At 47.3% G+C, this 21,008-nt stretch overlaps 1 protein-coding gene across 2 annotated transcripts in view; it reads right to left on the bottom strand.

Annotated features, from left to right (window-relative positions):
• The window catches only part of RERG (RAS like estrogen regulated growth inhibitor), a 198,647-nt gene extending 178,782 nt beyond the window's left edge, over positions 1-19,865 (bottom strand). For both annotated transcript variants that reach the window (XM_075341923.1, XM_075341924.1), the window contains exon 1: positions 19,767-19,865. The gene's annotated coding sequence lies outside the window, so the exon portion shown is untranslated. The remainder of the gene's footprint in view (positions 1-19,766) is intronic.
• Positions 19,866-21,008: the final 1,143 nt, after the last annotated feature.

Genomic DNA, 21,008 nt, shown 5'->3' with positions numbered 1-21,008 from the left:
TGTTCCATGCTATAGTAGCCTGGCAAAGCCCTTGACGGACCTCACCAAGAAGAAGCTGCCCTCTGCAGTCGATTGGACAATGGACTGCGAGACAGCCTTCCGGGCCCTAAAGGACGCCCTGTCCAGCCCGCCCGTGCTACAGGCAGCCGACTTCACGCGGCCGTTTGTAGTACAGACCGACGCCAGTGACTTCGGCCTCGGTGCGGTGCTCAGCCAGGTGGACTCTGCGAGCCAAGAGCACCCAGTCTTGTACCTGAGCCGGAAGCTGTTACCGAGGGAAGTGGCCTATTCCACAATGGAGAAGGAGTGCCTGGCCATAGTGTGGGCCCTGCAGCGTCTGCAACCCTATCTATACGGGCGCCACTTCATCGTGGAGACGGACCACAATCCCCTCAGCTGGTTGCACACCGTCTCTGGGACGAATGGGCGATTGTTGCGATGGAGCCTTGCGCTCCAGCAATACAACTTCACCATTCGCCACAAAAGGGGCCGTGACCACGGTAACGCAGACGGGCTGTCCCGACAAGGAGAGGTCGCGGACGGGCGCACGGGGGAACACCGGAGTGTGCTGCCCCCTAGCGCCCTCAAAAGGGGGGAGGTGTGAGGTAAATCCGGAGATATGACGATAAATCATGATATTCAAGTATGTCAGGAAGCCCTCTCCTGGTGTCACCCCCCCTTTCCTTCACACAACTGGTTTAGCAACAAATCCCATGGCCATCTCCTGTGATATGGAGATGAGGTGGTGTGGGAACAATGGACACAGGATGACTCCCTGCCGTCACCCTGTAACAAGAGTTGTATCTCATTAGCAAGGCTATGGAACTAGCTAGACAGAACGACTCCAGTAAAAAATGGTTCATATCTCGCAAGCCATATTTCCGATAAATACGGCAACCATAAAAATGGTGTTTTCGCATGCGGACGATGCTGGCACACCTTTTTTATGGGAGCGGGAGCTTGGGAAATACCCCAGGCGTGATATCAGCCAATGGGGAACTAATAGACAAGTCATGAGTCCTCTCGTTCTGTAGCTAAATTCATAACTATCACAATGAGAGCATTGGCGTCCGCCTACGACGCTCCCAGGCAAAGTTATGGCCATATTCCATGTTGTGGATTTTGTCCATAACTCCAGCCAGGGGTGGAGCAGTGCTCCCTCTGAGGTCACGAAGGTAGGAGGGGACCTGGATTTGCCCAGGTTGATAACCCTACTTCGGCCATTTTCCAGTGTTCTTTCGCTGGGGGTCACGTGCAGGAAACATCTGTGGGAGTTCCTAGAAACCTGGTCTACAGCGCCCCCCTGTGGCCAGACGCACAAGGTAACTGATTGAATTGCATACCTGTTTGTAAACCATGCTTTATCTGTAACTGTACTCTGACCTATGTATATTCTGTAGATTCCCTATTGTATATATTGTAGTTTCTAGTGTGCTTTAGGCTGATTAAATTATATAATTAATCTTGGGCTGTTCTGTTATCTCGATCTTGAATCCCACGTCTGTGTGTTCGGCTAATAGTTACCGTGAAGCGGTTGGTGGCAGCGAGTTGTGCCAAGGATTATTGTGGGGAGGCCAGTGAGATTCGGGGAGATTTTATATATTCCGCCCGCGGAGGTCGGGGGAATATATACCCTACTCTCACCGGGGACCCTTCAATAATCGGCATAAGTAGTATAGCGGCCTCCTTGCTTATTGTCGGGCAATTCCATAATTGGCCTGACTATAAGAGGGGCGCTAGAGAGCGCGTCACGTGCTCTGTCTGTCGGTCGGGAGGTATAAAGGAGGGGTGACCCCCACTTGTTACCCCCCGATTGTGACGTACTGGTAGCCAGCGCGGGGGATTTCTGAGTGACCCCCCCGGTGGTTTGTGACAGGCATGTATTACAAAATGTGCACTGCACTAAAAATTCCAAACTGTACGATTTTAAAATTTGAGATTTTTGTCAAAAAAATTGCAATTTATTGAGCTATCCCGCCACGTCACGGCAAATCTCTTTGGGGCAGTCCTACTCTAAAATATTTTATATTTAAAATGTGCCATACAGCCTCACATATGCAAAAGGAGAACTATTTATAGTATAACTTACCTGGTGCTTTTCAATCCCGTACCCATGACTGAATCATGGCTGTGGGCAGGAGAGGCCCAAGCAAATGTTGCATGAATTAAATAGCTTGTGGACAGGGCTTGATGGCTGAATGTGAACAGCCACTAATTGCCAAAATCAAGAAAGGTGGAAAAACAAACGAAATTGAGGTGCACAGCAATTGGTGGCTGTTCACATTCAGCCATCAAACCCTGTCCGCAAGCTATTTAATTCATGCAGCATTTGCTTGGGCCCGCCCCACCCACAGCCATGATTCAGTCATGGGTACTGGATTGAAAAGCACCAGGTAAGAGCTGCTATAAACAGTTCTACTTTTTCACATGTGAGGCCGTATGGCACATTTTAAATATAAAATATTTTAGAGTAGGACTGCCCCAAAGAGATTTGCCGTGACATGGTGGGGTAGTGCAAGAAATCCAATTTTTTGCCTAAAATCTCAAATTTTGAAATAGTACAGTTTGGAATTTTTAGTGCAGTGCACAGCTTATAATACATGCCATTTTTGAGTTGAGCTGGATTTTTTGTTTTGTTTTTTCTTCAACTCATTTACAGGTAGAGGCAGCCTCCAGGTAAAAGTCTAAAACCTACAAGAATGAAAGAACACCAGGGATGAGCGAATCTGAACAGTAAAGTTTGAGTTTGTACCAGACATCGAGTGTCCAGGGCTCAAACTCAAACTCAAACACAGACTTTAAAATAAAAAATGTGTGTCCAAGTTCGGGGGCTGTTCATTGCCAAAAAAGTTTGTTGAAAGGCTATAGTGCAGCCAATCTGCATGCAGAAGATCACTGTACACAGCAGTGTACAATAAAGAAAAAAAAATGACTTAGGCTCCCACCTATTTTTGATAACCAGCGCAGATAACAGAAGCAGCTCTCAGCTGTCTGCTTTACCTTGGCTGTTTATCAAAAATTGAGGGAACTCCATGCAGGTTTTTTAATTATTTAAATAATTAAAAAAAAACAAAAAACACTGGTGTGGAGTCCCCCCCCCCCTATTTTTTCTTAACAAGCCAAAGTTAAGCAGACAGCTGAGGGCTGGTATCTTCAGGCTTGGGAGACCTATGGTATTTGGGCCATTCCCAGCTTAAAAATAGCATCCCACAGCCACCCCAGAAGTGGTGATCAATTAGATGGACTGGGGTGGATGGCAGAAATAATTGTACAGGGGTGGATGGCAGTAATAATTGTACTGGGGTGGATGGCAGGAATAATTGTACTGGTGTGGATGGCAGGAATAATTGTACTGGCGTGGATGACAGTAATAATTGTACTGGGGTGGGTGGCAGCAATAATTGTACTGGGGTGGGTAGCAGCAATAATTGTACTGGGGTGGATAGCAATAATAATTGTACTGGGATGGGTGGCAGTAATAATTGTACTGGGGTGGGTAGCAGCAATAATTGTACTGGGGTGGATAGCAATAATAATTGTACTGGGGTGGGTGGCAGTAATAATAGTACTGGGGTGGGTGGCAGCAATAATTGTACTGAGGTGGGTGGCAGTACATTTAGAAGACCCATTTCCGTCCAAGCTTTAAGTTCCTGGCTGATGTCTTGAGATGTTCTTCAGTATTGCCACATTATCTTCTTTCCTCATGATGCCATTTTTTTTGTGAAGTGCACCAGTCTGTCTTGCAACAAAACAGCCCCACAACATGATTCTGCCGCCCCCGTGTGTCACAGTTGGGATGGTGTTTTTAGGCTTCAAAGCTTCTCCCTCTTTCCTCCAAACGTAACGATGGTCATTATGGCCAAACAGTTCAATTTTAATTTCATCAGACCACAGAACATCTCCAAAAATTAAGCTCTTTGTTCCTGTGTGCATTTGTAAACATTATTCTGGCTTTCTCTGTTTCTTTTAGAGTAATGGCTTCTGCCTGGCAGAGTGGCCTTTCAGCACATGTTGATACAGGACTCATTTCACTGTGGATAATGACACCATCTTACCAGCTTCCTCCAGCATCTTCACAAGGTCTTTTGCTCTTGTTCTTTGGTTGATATGCACATGTCTGACTAAAGCACGTTCATCTCTGGGGCACAGAACTCGTCTCCTTCCTGAGTGGTGTGATGGCTGCACATTCCCATCTTGTTTGTACTTGTGTATAATTGTTTGTACAGATGAATGAGGCACCTTCAGGTATCTGGAAATTGCACCCAAGGATGAACCAGACTTGTGCAAGTCCACAATTCTCTTCCTGAGATCTTGGCGGATTCCTTTTTACTATCTACACAAAGAAGCCATGTGTTTCAGTTGTGCATTAAAACACATCCAGGTGTGTCTCTAATTAACTCAGATGTTGCCAAAAAACCCAATGCTTCCAAAAAAAAATCAGGTGCTTCCAAAGACAAGACATCATATAGGCGGTCTCATATTGTTTAAAGGCATAATAGTCTTAGTGTATGGAAACGTCACCATACAGAAAGTAATAAAAATGCCTGAAAACATTCTCTCTCTTGACATTCCGGCATTTGGCAAATAGAAATAATTTTGGTTCCTAACTGACCTAAAACGGGAAAGGTTTACCGTACTTTGATTTCATGTCAGATAGTGAGAAAAACCTGCATGTGTGTCTTTATAGATGGTAGATGGAAACTTCTCGTTACACTGTACATGACGGATGTGTGTGATACATTCCTGTAGTAAATGGTGACATCACTACTGATATCATGGAGCTGAAGTGCAGCTCAGATTTATCTCCACTGAAAGCCGAGATCCTCAGATCAGGAACAGAACAGACATTTATAGGACATTTCATAACTTTCCCACATTTTTATGAAGAAACTAGCTGTACTACCCGGCTTCGCCCGGGTTAATAACTGCTGTTAACAAAATAGAATGTATTAACAAAAATGTATTCTGCACACAAAAACCACAAAACAAATAGATATAAATGTAATTATATCTGTCTCCCAGTCTGTATATATCTCTGTCTCTCTCTTTGTCTGTCTCTTTCCCTGTCTGTCACTTTCCCTGTCTATCTGTCACTTTCCCTGTCTGTCACTTTCCCTTTCTTTCCCTGTCTGTCTGTTTCCCTGTGTCTGTCTATCTCTTTGTCTGTGTCTGTCTCTTAACCTGTCTCTCTCTTTCCCTCTCTTTCCCTATCTGTCTCTTTCCCTGTCAGTCTATCTCTTTGTCTGTGTCTGTCTCTTTGTGTCTGTCTCTTACCTTGTCTATGTCTGTTTCTTACCCTGTCTGTGTCTGCCTCTTTCCTTGTCTGTGTCTGTCTCTTTCCCTGGCTGCATTGTGACACGCCAACATTCCATACAAGGGCGTGGCTGCGCATTCTTCTGAAGTTCTGGCTGCACTGTGGCTCCCAGCTCCATTCGCTTTAATGGAGGCAGGTTTTTTGGCGAATAACTGTAAAGAGTGGGGTTAAAATTTCCCCTCAAAACATAGCCTATGACGCTCTCGGGGTCCAGAAGTGTGAGTGTGCAAAATTTTGTGGCTGTAGCTGCGACAGTGCGGATGCCAATCCCGGACATACACACACACACACACACACACACACACACACACACACATACACACATTCAGCTTTATATATTAGATATTCATCACATTCTGCATTGAACGCTGGATCCAATTTATTACATATTTTAGGAGTCGAAGTCACTCCATTTTATATCGACTCCAGGAGTAAAGGTCCTTAAAAAGAGCAGATACATCCAATAAAAAGTATCAATGTCAGGACACAAAAAGGTGGTGAGTATTTTAGGGCAGGCAATCGTAGCACAAAAGAAGACAAAAATGAAATATGAAATAAAGAAATGGCAATGAGCCATATCAATATAGGAGGTGACATCGGTGACGAAAAAGTGGGAGCATGGAGGAGAAAAAAGGAAAGAGAATAGGCAGGGAGGAAGATAAAGAGGATCAAGGAGCCCAAGAGGGAAAAAACATTAACTTGTCCCTAAGTAAACCTAAGCTCACCCTACCTATCATCTTGGCACGCTACCGTCACATCTGGTGCCCCCACTCCTTGCTGATGATCCCTCAGTACCCCTATAAAATCACTATCATAGAGGTAGATGGGACAGGAAGATAGAGGAAGATATTTAGACCAAGCAAGCAAAGATGAATATTTTATTGAGGCCTAGGGGTGCTTGAGTCTTCAGGGTGAAAATCCAGTGGGATTCTCATTGTTACAATCGATCCCAATCACTACCCCTTGAGGAGAATTCAACAGTGTCAAAGCCCACAAGGAAAGTCCTGAAATGTCACCTTGATGTGCCTCATTCATATATTTTGCCAATGGTGTATCTCTCTTATTCGCTAGATCTCTCAGATGTTCCCCACTCTTCTTTTGAGTTCTCTATTGTTTCCCTACTCAATCCAGGTTGCATGGGCATCTAGCTTCATCAATAAACCCTTTGGTAAGAACCTAATTCTGTATTCTTTATGATTGACACAACTGGTAAAGGTTTTACTATTCTGAATAACTGGACAGGCTACACAGTCACTGCATCTGTGGCAACCCAGTGTCTTAGCAGGTAGCCATGAGTTGGGTTTCGGAGGGACAAAACGGCTGTGGAGCAGTTAGTCACCAAGAAGGTAAAAGGGGGATTCACCTATCAGTCCAGCAATGTATATGTAAAATCGACCAATGGTTTTGAAAGATAGCACAAACCATACATCATGACTTACAGAAAGTGGTAATAAACCTCAGTTCAGCATTATTTGGTTTGGGGGGTGTCGGGATCAGAAGATGGTCTCTATAATACCGACCTGAGAATACGATCAGGATAACCCTCTCTCTAAGGCCAGGGCCACACGGGGATTACTGCGATCCCCTCGCATGACACACGGCTCACGCTGGCAGGACAGCAGAGCCGAGTATCATGCGAGTGTCCCTGAGACTGAGGTCCGACTGTGCGAGCGGACCTCAGCTGCGGGGGGCGGGCCGGTGCTGCGGAGGGGCGGACCTCAGCTGCATGGGGCGGTCCAGCTCTGCGGAGGGGAGGGATTTATCTTCCTCTCTCCTCCGTTGCCGGCTATTCCGATTAGGTACTCCAATGTACTGCGTGGTACTCCAATGTACTGCGAGTGCAGTACGATTTGTCTCTCGCCCCATACACTTGAATGGGTGCGAGAGAAAGAGTTTTGCATTACAATCACAGCATGCTGCGATTGTTTTCTCGGTCCGATTAGGGCTGAGGAAATAATCGCTCATGTGCGCTGACAGACAGGCTAATATTGGTCCGAGTTGAATGTGATTTTTTATCACACCCCACTCGCACCGTTTTTCTCGCCGTGTGGCTTAGGCCTTACCCGTATTCTCCAGTACAGTTTAACCTCACCTAACGAGTAACCCAGTTAATGAGAATTTTGCTTAACAAGCAAAGCTTTCTGTAAATTTGTAACTCGGTTTACAAGAAAGCTTTACTGTACGAGCAAAATACTCACCGCACACACTTCCGGTTCCGTACATCCACTGCGCTCTAATTCGGTCGTGCAGTCCACACAAACACACACAAGCACGCACAAACACACACAAACACACACGCACGCACACACATACAGTATTATGCTCACCTTACCTTCCGTTCTATCGCCGGTCTCATGGGTTCTTGCACCGGTCTCATCTCTGGTACATTGCGACGAGGGAGGAATCCTCGCGGCGAACTACAAGATCCAGGAGGCCGGCGATGGAACGGAAGGTAAGGTGAGCATAATATGTGTACCTTCTGTTCCATCGCCGACCTCCTGGGTCTTGTAGTTCGCCAGTATAGGCTGTGCATCGGCAACCATAGCAATGAAGCAGGAACTTCCTCTGTCACCGCTACTCAAAGGCAGCGCGCTGACCAATCAAAGGCAAGCGGCTCCTGGCTTTGACGTCAGCACTCTGGGTGTGGAAGTTTCTCCCTCGTCGTGACGGTTACCGATACACAGCCTGTACTAGCGAACAGCAAGTCCCAGGAGACCGGCGATGGAATGGAAGGTAAGGTGAGCATAATATGTGCGTGTGCGTGCGTGCTTGTGTGTGTTTGTATGTGTTTGTGTGTGTTTGTGCATGTGTAGAATGGCACAATAGGGGACCAGGATGGGACATTTGACAAGTTGTGGAACGAATTGTCTGCATTGCAATGATTTCCTATGGGAAATCTTGCTTTGCTGAATGTGTAACTTGGTTAACAAGCACACTCCAAGAATGGACTGTTCTCGTTAACCAAGGTTCCACTGTATTGCCCTTTTGGGATCCCTCGTCATAGGGGTAAGGGTTGGTTACTCTCCCCGCAAAACAATGCATTACAAGATGTCAGTTTCTACATGTTTTAGTCACCAGAGACCCTGTTGCAGCTTTGCACACCAAAACATCTAGAAATGCTGGGTCAGAAAAATGTCTCTCGCTGGTAAAGGTGAAGTTAGTAGCGTAGCTAGCGGGGGGGCAGAGGGTGCGGTCACCCCGGGCCCCGTGTTCAGAGGGGGCCCACTCGGAGCTACAATACTATGAACTGTATCAGTGACACTGCACCTTTAAATACAGTGGCTTGGCCGTGTCACGAGGTTTAGGTCCTATCACACAGCGCACTGTGTGCAGAGAATTCCGCTGTTTCTCCAGGACCTGTGTGCTGCTCAGTAACGGCTCCGCCTCCCTCTTCCTCCATTATCTCAGTGATTTGCTCTGCTGCACACTGAGCTCTGGGCTGCTGGTAAGAGGCAGAGAGAATCTGGTGACAGGGGGCAGTGTCCATTACTGTGCAGTGTGGGCGCCTGATAAGGTATGTACTGAGGGGATCTGTGTGGGGGGGGGAAGGGGAGCTGTATATTATAAAGGCCTGATCACATATATGTACTGAGGGGATGTGTGTGTGTGTGTGTGTGTGGGGGGAATGGGGGCTGTATATTATAAAGGCCTGATCACATATATGTACTGAGGGGATGTGTGTGTGGGTGGGGGGAGCTGTATATTATAAAGGCCTGATCACATGTATGTACTGAGGGCATGTGTGTGTGGGTGGGGGGAGCTGTATATTATAAAGGCCTGATCACATATATGTACTGAGGGGATGTGTGTGTGGGTGGGGGGAGCTGTATATTATAAAGGCCTGATCACATGTATGTACTAAGGGGATGTGTGTGTGGGGGGGAAGGGGAGCTGTATATTATAAAAGCCTGATCACATATATGTACTAAGGGGATGTGTGTGTGGGGGGGAAGGGGAGCTGTATATTATAAAAGCCTGATCACATATATGTACTAAGGGGATGTGTGTGTGGGGGGGAAGGGGAGCTGTATATTATAAAAGCCTGATCACATATATGTACTGAGGGGATGTGTGTGTGGGTGGGGGGGGGGACTGTATATTATAAAGGCCTGATCACATGTATGTACTAAGGGGATGTGTGTGTTGGGGGGAGTGAAGCTGTAAATTATAAGGGCCTGATTACATGTATGTACTGAGGGGATGTGTGTGTGGGGGGGAGGGGAGCTGTATATTATAAAGGCCTGATCACATGTATGTACTGAGGGGATGTGTGTGTGTGTGGGGGGGGGAATGGGGGCTGTATATTATAAAGGCCTGATCACATGTATGTACTGAGGGGATGTGTGTGTGGGGAGGGGAGCTGTACATTGTACATTATAAGGTCCTGGTCACATATATGTACTGAGGGGATGTGTGTGTGTGTGTGTGTGGGGGGGGGGGAGTGGATCTGTATATTATAAAGACCTGATCACATGTATGTACTGAGGGGATGTGTGTGTGGGGGGGAGGGGAGCTATATATTATAAAGGCCTAATCACATGTATGTACTGAGGGGATGTGTGTGTGGGGGGGGGGGGGAATGGGGGCTGTATATTATAAAGGCCTGATCACATGTATGTACTGAGGGCATGTGTGTGTGGGGGGGAGGGGAGCTGTACATTATAAGGTCCTGGTCACATGTATGTACTGAGGGGATATGTGTGTGTGTGTGTGTGGGGGGGGGGGGGGAATGGGAGCTGTATATTATAAAGGCCTGATCACATGTATCTACTGAGGGGATGTGTGTGTGGGGAAGGGGGGCTATATATTATTAGGGTCTGATAACATGTAGTGTGGGCCAATCATACTGTGTACAGGGGAGGTGTGGGCCCATCATACTGTGTATAGGGGAGGTGTGGGCCCATCATACTGTGTATAGGGGAGTTATGTACCCATCATACTGTGCATAGGAGAGCTTTGGGCCCATTATAATGTACGGGAGCTGTGTGTAATTGATCACACTACGTTAGGGTTTCCGTCTGCAGAAAACATATATGTGCAAAAATGGCACAAAACAGAGCACACGCTAACGTAGTGTGCTCATTTACAGTGAATGGCCCTGCCGGCGCAAGCATCCGGAAGACGCTTTGCGGGGTGGGGAAGGGGCAGTTCGGACGGATGCCCCGAAGGGACCTGTGAACGTAAGGTAAAAAGCAATGTGAAAGGAGCCGAACAGCGCGGTCATCTGCTGAGGTTCCTGTATACCCATTATAAGGCGTTATACTATAGTTGTTACCAGCTTAGGGGCCCATTCAGATGTTTTGCCCCCCTGAGCTGAACCATTAGCTACGCCGGTGGGTGAAGCCTAAAGCGGGCTTTACATGCTGCAATATCGCTAGCAAGATCGCAAGCGATCATACCCGCCCCCGTCGGTTGTGCGACACGGGCAAATCGCTGCCCGTGCCGCACAACCTCGCTTAACCCCGTCACACGCACATACCTGCTCTGCGACGTCGCTCTGGCCGGCGAACCGCCTCCTTTCTAAGGGGGCGCTTTGTGCGGCATCACAGCGACGTCACACGGCAGGCGTCCAATAGAAGCGGAGGGGCGGAGATGAGCGGGACGTAACATCCTGCCCACCTCCTTCCTTCCTCATTGGCGGTGGAGGCAGGTAAGGAGATGTTCGTCATTCCTGTAGTCACACGCAGCAATGTGTGCTGCCGCAAGAACGACGAACTACATCGCTAATAAGCAGAGAACGATTTTTTCAGGATGACCTCTCCGCGGCAAACAATTTTGACCGCTTTTGCGATCGTTTAAGGTGGCTCATAAGTGTCACACGCTGCAATATCGTTAATGACGCCGGATGTGCGTCACAAATACCGTGACCCCGACGATAAAACATTAACGACATCATAGCGTGAAAAGCCCGCTTTAGGCTATGTGCCCACGTTGCGTTCTGTCCCTGAAGAAATTTCTGCAGCGATTTGAACAGCACACGTGCGCTTCAAATCGCTGCAGAAACAGTTTGTAATGAAAAGCCGATTTCATGCGCTCTGGATGCAGCCTCTCCCATAGACAGAGCGGGACCTACATCCAAAGCGCATGAAAGAAGTGACATGTTGCTTTTTAGAACGCAGCGCTTCGGCAGTAGCTGCGTTCTAATACGCCACGTGGGCATGGATTAGGCACAATCTTCATAGATTGTGCTGGGGACGCAGGACGCATGCAGTTACGCTGTGGTGCAGAACGCAGCGTAACTGCATGAAAATACGCTATGTGGGAACAGAGCCTAAGGGGTACTTTGCACGTTGCGACATCGCAAGCCGATGCTGCGATGCCGAGCACAATAGTCCCCGCCCCCGTCGCAGCTGCAATATCCTTGTGATAGCTGCCGTAGCGAACATTATCGCTACGGCAGCTTCACATGGACTCGCCTGTCCTGCGACCGTCGCTCTGGCCGGCGACCCGCCTCCTTATTAAGGGAGCGGGTTGTGCGGCGTCACAGCGACGTCACACGGCAGGCGGCCAATAGGAGCGGGCGGGCGGATATGAGCGGGATGTAAACATCCCGCCCACCTCCTTCCTTCCGCATATCCTACGGAAGCCGCGGTGACGCCGGTAGGAGATGTTCCTCGCTCCTGCGACTTCACACACAGCGATGTGTGCTGCCGCAGTAGCGAGGAACAACATCGGACCGTCGCGTCAGCGTAATTATGGATTACGCCGACGCTGCACCGATGATACGATTACGACGCTTTTGCGCACATTAATCGTCTCATCGAAGCTTTACACACTACAAAGTCGCATGCGATGCCGGAAGTACGTCATTTTCAATTTGACCCCACCGACATCGCACCTGCGATGTCGTAGTGTGCAAAGCTCGCCTTAGGGTTGGAGTGCAGATCAGACACATATTGGAAAAGCTGTTAGCGGCCCTCTCCACAAAGATGTCGTCAAGATATCCTGACCAGAAAACCACGCTATCACCGTCCGGAGGGGGATGGTACCAAAAATCAAAGTCTCCTCCCACCATCTCAGGAGTAAATTAGCATACGAGGGCGCACATGAGCCAATACTCACATAGGATACACTCACATAGGATACAATCACATAGGATACACTCACATAGGATACACTCACATAGGATATACTCACATAGGATACACTCACATAGGATATACTCACATAGGATACTATCACATAGGATATACTCACATAGGATACACTCACATAGGATATACTCACATAGGATACACTCACATAGGATACACTCACATAGGATACTCTCACACAGGATACACTCACATAGGATACACTCACATAGGATACTATCACATAGGATATACTCACATAGGATACACTCACATAGGATATACTCACATAGGATACACTCACATAGGATACACTCACATAGGATACTCTCACACAGGATACACTCACATAGGATACACTCACATAGGATACAATCACATAGGATACACTCACATAGGATACACTCACATAGGATATACTCACATAGGATATACTCACATAGGATACACTCACATAGGATACAATCACATAGGATACATTCACATAGGATACACTCACATAGGATATACTCACATAGGATACACTCACATAGGATACACTCACATAGGATACTCTCACACAGGATACACTCACATAGGATACAATCACATAGGATACACTCACATAGGATACACTCACATAGGATACTCTCACATAGGATACACTCACATAGGATACACTCACATAGGATACTCTCACACAGGATACACTCACATAGGATACAATCACATAGGATACAATCACATAGGATACACTCACATAGGATACACTCACATAGGATATACTCACATAGGATACACTCACATAGGATACACTCACATAGGATACAATCACATAGGATACACTCACATAGGATACTCTCACATAGGATACAATCACATAGGATACTCTCACACAGGATACACTCACACAGGATACTCTCACATAGGATACACTCACATAGGATACACTCACATAGGATACAATCACATAGGATACTCTCACATAGGATACACTCACATAGGATACTCTCACATAGGATACACTCACATAGGATACTCTCACATAGGATACAATCACATAGGATACAATCACATAGGATACACTCACATAGGATACACTCACATAGGATATACTCACATAGGATACACTCACATAGGATATACTCACATAGGATACTCTCACATAGGATACTCTCACATAGGATACAATCACATAGGATACTCTCACATAGGATACAATCACATAGGATACTCTCACACAGGATACACTCACATAGGATACTCTCACATAGGATACACTCACATAGGATACACTCACATAGGATACAATCACATAGGATACTCTCACATAGGATACACTCACATAGGATACTCTCACATAGGATACTCTCACATAGGATACTCTCACATAGGATACAATCACATAGGATACACTCACATAGGATACACTCACATAGGATACACTCACATAGGATACACTCACATAGGATACACTCACATAGGATACAATCACATAGGATACACTCACATAGGATACACTCACATAGGATACAATCACATAGGATACTCTCACATAGGATACACTCACATAGGATACACTCACATAGGATACACTCACATAGGATACACTCACATAGGATACAATCACATAGGATACACTCACATAGGATACTCTCACATAGGATACTCTCACATAGGATACAATCACATAGGATACTCTCACATAGGATACAATCACATAGGATACTCTCACACAGGATACACTCACATAGGATACTCTCACATAGGATACACTCACATAGGATACACTCACATAGGATACAATCACATAGGATACTCTCACATAGGATACACTCACATAGGATACTCTCACATAGGATACTCTCACATAGGATACAATCACATAGGATACACTCACATAGGATACACTCACATAGGATATACTCACATAGGATACACTCACATAGGATATACTCACATAGGATACTCTCACATAGGATACTCTCACATAGGATACAATCACATAGGATACTCTCACATAGGATACAATCACATAGGATACTCTCACACAGGATACACTCACATAGGATACTCTCACATAGGATACACTCACATAGGATACACTCACATAGGATACAATCACATAGGATATACTCACATAGGATACAATCACATAGGATACACTCACATAGGATACACTCACATAGGATATACTCACATAGGATACAATCACATAGGATACAATCACATAGGATACACTCACATAGGATACACTCACATAGGATACAATCACATAGGATACAATCACATAGGATACACTCACATAGGATACTCTCACATAGGATACACTCACATAGGATACACTCACATAGGATATACTCACATAGGATACAATCACATAGGATACACTCACATAGGATACACTCACATAGAATACACTCACATAGGATACACTCACATAGGATACACTCACATAGGATACAATCACATAGGATACTATCACATAGGATACTCTCACATAGGATACAATCACATAGGATACACTCACATAGGATACTCTCACATAGGATACAATCACATAGGATACACTCACATAGGATATACTCACATAGGATATACTCACATAGGATACAATCACATAGGATACAATCACATAGGATACACTCACATAGAATACACTCACATAGGATATACTCACATACAGTATGACAACACAGTGACCACAACATTTAGGAAATTGTGCACTGTGCTCTCATCACACAGCACACACCTCCCAGTGCACGCACACAGCATAAACCTCCCAGTGCACACACACAGCATAAACCTCACAGTGCACACACACACAGCATACACCTCACACACTGCACACACACAGCACACACCTCAGACAGTGCACACACACAGAATACACCTCCAAGTGCACACACACAGCATACACCTCACACAGTGCACACACAACATACACCTCACACAGTGAACACACACAGCACACACCTCACACAGTGCACACACAGCACACACCTCACACAGTGCACACACCTCACACAGTGCACACACACAGCATACACCCCACACAGTGCACACACACAGCATACACCTCAGACAATGCACACACACAGCACACACCTCACACAGTGCACACACACAGCACACACCTCACACAGTGCACACACACAGCACACACCTCACACAGTGCACAACAAGCATACAACTCAGACAATGCACACACACAGAATACACCTCCCAGTGCGCACACACACACACAGCATACACACACACAGCATACACCTCACACAGTGCGCACACACAGCACACACCTCACACAGTGCACACACACAGCACACACCTCACAGTGGACACACACAGCATACACCTCACACAGTGCACACACAGCATACAACTCACACAGTGCACAACAAGCATACACCTCAGACAGTGCACACACACAGCACACACCTCACACAGTGCACACACACAGCACACACCTCACACAGTGCACAACAAGCATACAACTCAGACAATGCACACACAGAATACACCTCCCAGTGCGCACACACACACACAGCATACACACACACAGCATACACACACACACAGCATACACCTCACACAGTGCACACACACAGCACACACCTCACACAGTGCACACACACAGCACACACCTCACAGTGGACACACACAGCATACACCTCACACAGTGCACACACAGCATACACCTCAGACAGAGCACACACACAGCACACACCTCAGACAGAGCACACACACAGCACACACCTCAGACAGAGCACACACACAGCACACACCTCACACAGTGCACACACACAGCACACACCTCACACAGTGCACACACAGCACACACCTCACACAGTGCACACACACAGCATACACCTCAGACAGAGCACACACACAGCATACACCTCACACAGTGCACACACAGCATACAACTCACACAGTGCACAACAAGCATACACCTCAGACAGAGCACACACACAGCACACACCTCACACAGTGCACACACACAGCACACACCTCACACAGTGCACAACAAGCATACAACTCAGACAATGCACACACACAGCATACACCTCACACAGTGCACACACAGCACACACCTCACACAGTGCACACACAGCATACACCTCACACAGTGCACACACACAGCACACACCTCACACAGTGCACACACACAGCATACACCTCACAGTGCGCACACACACAGCACACACCACACACACCACACACCTCACACAGTGCACACACACAGCACACACCTCACACAGTGCACACACACAGCACACACCTCACACAGTGCACAAACACAGCACACACCTCACACAGTGCACACACACAGCACACACCTCACACAGTGCACAACAAGCATACAACTCAGACAATGCACACACACAGCATACACCTCACACAGTGCACACACAGCACACACCTCACACAGTGCACACACAGCATACACCTCACACAGTGCACGCACAGCATACACCTCACACAGTGCACACACACAGCATACACCTCACAGTGCGCACACACACAGCACACACCTCACACAATGCACACACACAGCACACACCTCACACAGTGCACACACACAGCATACACCTCACACAGTGCACACACACAGAATACACCTCACAGCGCGCACACACACAGCACACACCTCACACAATGCACACACACAGCACACACCTCACACAGTGCACACACACAGCATACACCTCACACAGTGCACACACAGCATACACCTCACAGTGCGCACACATACAGCACACAGCTCACACAATGCACACACACAGCACACACCTCACACAGTTCACACACACAGCACACACCTCACACAGTGCACACACACACAGCACACACCTCACACAGTGCACACACACAGCACACACCTCACACAGTGCACAACAAGCATACAACTCAGACAATGCACACACACAGAATACACCTCCCAGTGCACACACACACACAGCATACACCTCACACAGTGCACACACACAGCACACACCTCACACAGTGCACACACACAGCACACACCTCACAGTGGACACATACAGCATACACCTCACACAGTGCACAACAAGCATACACCTCAGACAATGCACACACACAGCACACACCTCACACAGTGCACACACACAGCACACACCTCACACAGTGCACAACAAGCATACAACTCAGACAATGCACACACACAGCATACACCTCACACAGTGCACACACACAGCACACACCTCACACAGTGCACACACAGCATACACCTCACACAGTGCACACACACAGCACACACCACACACAGTGCACAACAAGCATACAACTCAGACAATGCACACACACAGCATACACCTCACACAGTGCACACACAGCATACACCTCACACAGTGCACACACAGCATACACCTCACACAGTGCACACACACAGCACACACCTCACACAGTGCACAACAAGCATACAACTCAGACAATGCACACACACAGCATACACTTCACACAGTGCACACACACAGCACACACCTCACACAGTGCACACACAGCATACACCTCACAGTGCGCACACACACAGCACACACCACACACAGCACACACCTCACACAGTGCACACACACAGCACACACCTCACACAGTGCACACACACAGCACACACCTCACACAGTGCACACACACAGCACACACCTCACACAGTGCACACACAGCATACACCTCACACAGTGCACACACACAGCATACACCTCACAGTGCGCGCACACACACAGCACACACCTCACACAATGCACACACACAGCACACAGTGCACACACACAGCATACACCTCAGTGCGCACACACACAGCACACAATGCACACACACAGCATACACCTCACACAGTGCACACACAGCATACACCTCACAGTGCGCACACATACAGCACACACCTCACACAATGCACACACACAGCACACACCTCACACAGTGCACACACACAGCACACACACACACACACACACACACACACAGAGAGCATACACCTCACGCAGTGCACACACACAGCATACACCTCCCACAGTGCACACACACAGCACACACCTCACACAATGCACACACACAGCATACACCTTACACAGTGCACACACACAGCATACACCTCACACAGTGCACACACAGCACACACCTCACACAATGCACACACACACACAGCATACACCTTACACAGTGCACACACACAGCACACACCTCCCAGTGCTCACACACAGCATACACCTCACACAATGCACACACACAGCATACACCTCACAGTGCGCACACACACAGCACACACCTCACACAATGCACACACACCTCATACAGTGCACACACACAGCACACACCTCACACAGTGCGCACACACAGCATACACCTCACACAGTGCACACACACAGCATACACCTCACACAGTGCACACACACAGCATACACCTCACACAGTGCACACACACAGCATACACCTCACACAATGCACACACACAGCACACACCTCACACAATGCACACACCTCACACAGTGCACACACACAGAATACACCTCCCAGTGCACACAAACAGCATACACCTCACACAGTGCACACACACAGCACACACCTCACACAGTGCACACACACAGCATACACCTCACACAGTGCACACACACAGAGCATACACCTCACGCAGTGCACACACACACACACACACACACACACACACACACACACACAGAGCATACACCTCACGCAGTGCACACAAACACCATACACCTCACACAGTGCACACACACAGCATACACCTCACACAGTGCGCACACACACAGCACACACCTCACACAATGCACACACACAGCACATACCTCACACAATGCACACACAGAGCACACACCTCACACAATGCACACACAAACACACACACACACAGCACACACCTCACACAATGCACACACCTCACACAATGCACACACACAGCATACACCTCACACAGTGCACACACACAGCATACACCTCACAGTGCGCACACACAGCACACACCTCACACAGTGCACACACAGCATACACCTCACACAGTGCACACACACAGCACACACACAGCACACACCTCACACAGTGCACACACACAGCATACACCTCCCAGTGCACACAAACAGCATACACCTCACACAGTGCACACACACAGCACACACCTCACACAGTGCACACACACAGCATACACCTCACACAGTGCACACACACAGCACACACCTCACACAGTGCACACACACAGCACACACCTCACACAGTGCACACACAGAATACACCTCACACAGTACATCCTATGTTGTGCACATAAATCATACATATAATAGATCACACCCACAGCACAATCTTCTCAGTGGAGATAACCTACAATCCGCGCGGCTCGATCCAGACACAGAGACCTGCAGCGTCCATACCTGAGGTACAGAGCGATCGTCATCCTCCGGCTCCCCTCAGCTTCTCCTCGGATGCAGCTGCTCAGATGTCGGAGCTGCAAGAAGACGATGAGTGGGAGGATGCGCAGCCGCGGACAGGATGTGTGCGCCACCTGCTGGAGAGCGAGCAGAAGGCAGCGACCGTTCAGAAGTCACAACCAGCACCACCGACGGCGGAAAGCAGAGAGCGGATAAGTATGTGCCCCCCCCCCCGGTAATAATGTAATGTACACAGCATATAAGAAAAGAAGTATGTGCCCCCCTGGTAATAATGTAATGTACACAGCATATAAGAAAAGAAGTATGTGCTCCCCCCCAGGTAATAATGTAATGTACACAGCATATGAGAAAAGAAGTATGTGCCCCCCCCCCCGGTAATAATGTAATGTACACAGCATATAAGAAAAGAAGTATGTGCCCCCCTGGTAATAATGTAATGTACACAGCATATAAGAAAAGAAGTATGTGCCCCCCGGTAATAATGTAATGTACACAGCATATAAGAAAAGAAGTATGTGCCCCCCCCTGGTAATAATGTAATGTACACAGCATATAAGAAAAGAAGTATGTGCCCCCCTGGTAATAATGTAATGTACTCAGCATATAAGAAAAGAAGTATGTGCCCCCCTGGTAATAATGTAATGTACACAGCATATGAGAAAAGAAGTATGTGCCCCCCCGGTAATAATGTAATGTACACAGCATATAAGAAAAGAAGTATTTGCCCCCCTGGTAATAATGTAATGTACACAGCATATAAGAAAAAGAAGTATGTGCCCCCCTGGTAATAATGTAATGTACACAGCATATAAGAAAAGAAGTATGTGCCCCCCTGGTAATAATGTAATGTACACAGCATATAAGAAAAGAAGTATGTGCTCCCCCCCAGGTAATAATGTAATGTACACAGCATATAAGAAAAGAAGTATGTGCCCCCCCCTGGTAATAATGTAATGTACACAGCATATAAGAAAAGAAGTATGTGCCCCCCTGGTAATAATGTAATGTACTCAGCATATAAGAAAAGAAGTATGTGCCCCCCTGGTAATAATGTAATGTACACAGCATATAAGAAAAGAAGTATTTGCCCCCCTGGTAATAATGTAATGTACACAGCATATAAGAAAAAGAAGTATGTGCCCCCCTGGTAATAATGTAATGTACACAGCATATAAGAAAAGAAGTATGTGCCCCCCTGGTAATAATGTAATGTACACAGCATAT

The sequence above is a fragment of the Anomaloglossus baeobatrachus genome, chromosome 4, assembly GCF_048569485.1.
Source record: "Anomaloglossus baeobatrachus isolate aAnoBae1 chromosome 4, aAnoBae1.hap1, whole genome shotgun sequence".
Taxonomy (NCBI): Eukaryota; Metazoa; Chordata; class Amphibia; order Anura; family Aromobatidae; genus Anomaloglossus; species Anomaloglossus baeobatrachus.
This window is presented reverse-complemented; position numbering and strand designations above follow the sequence as displayed.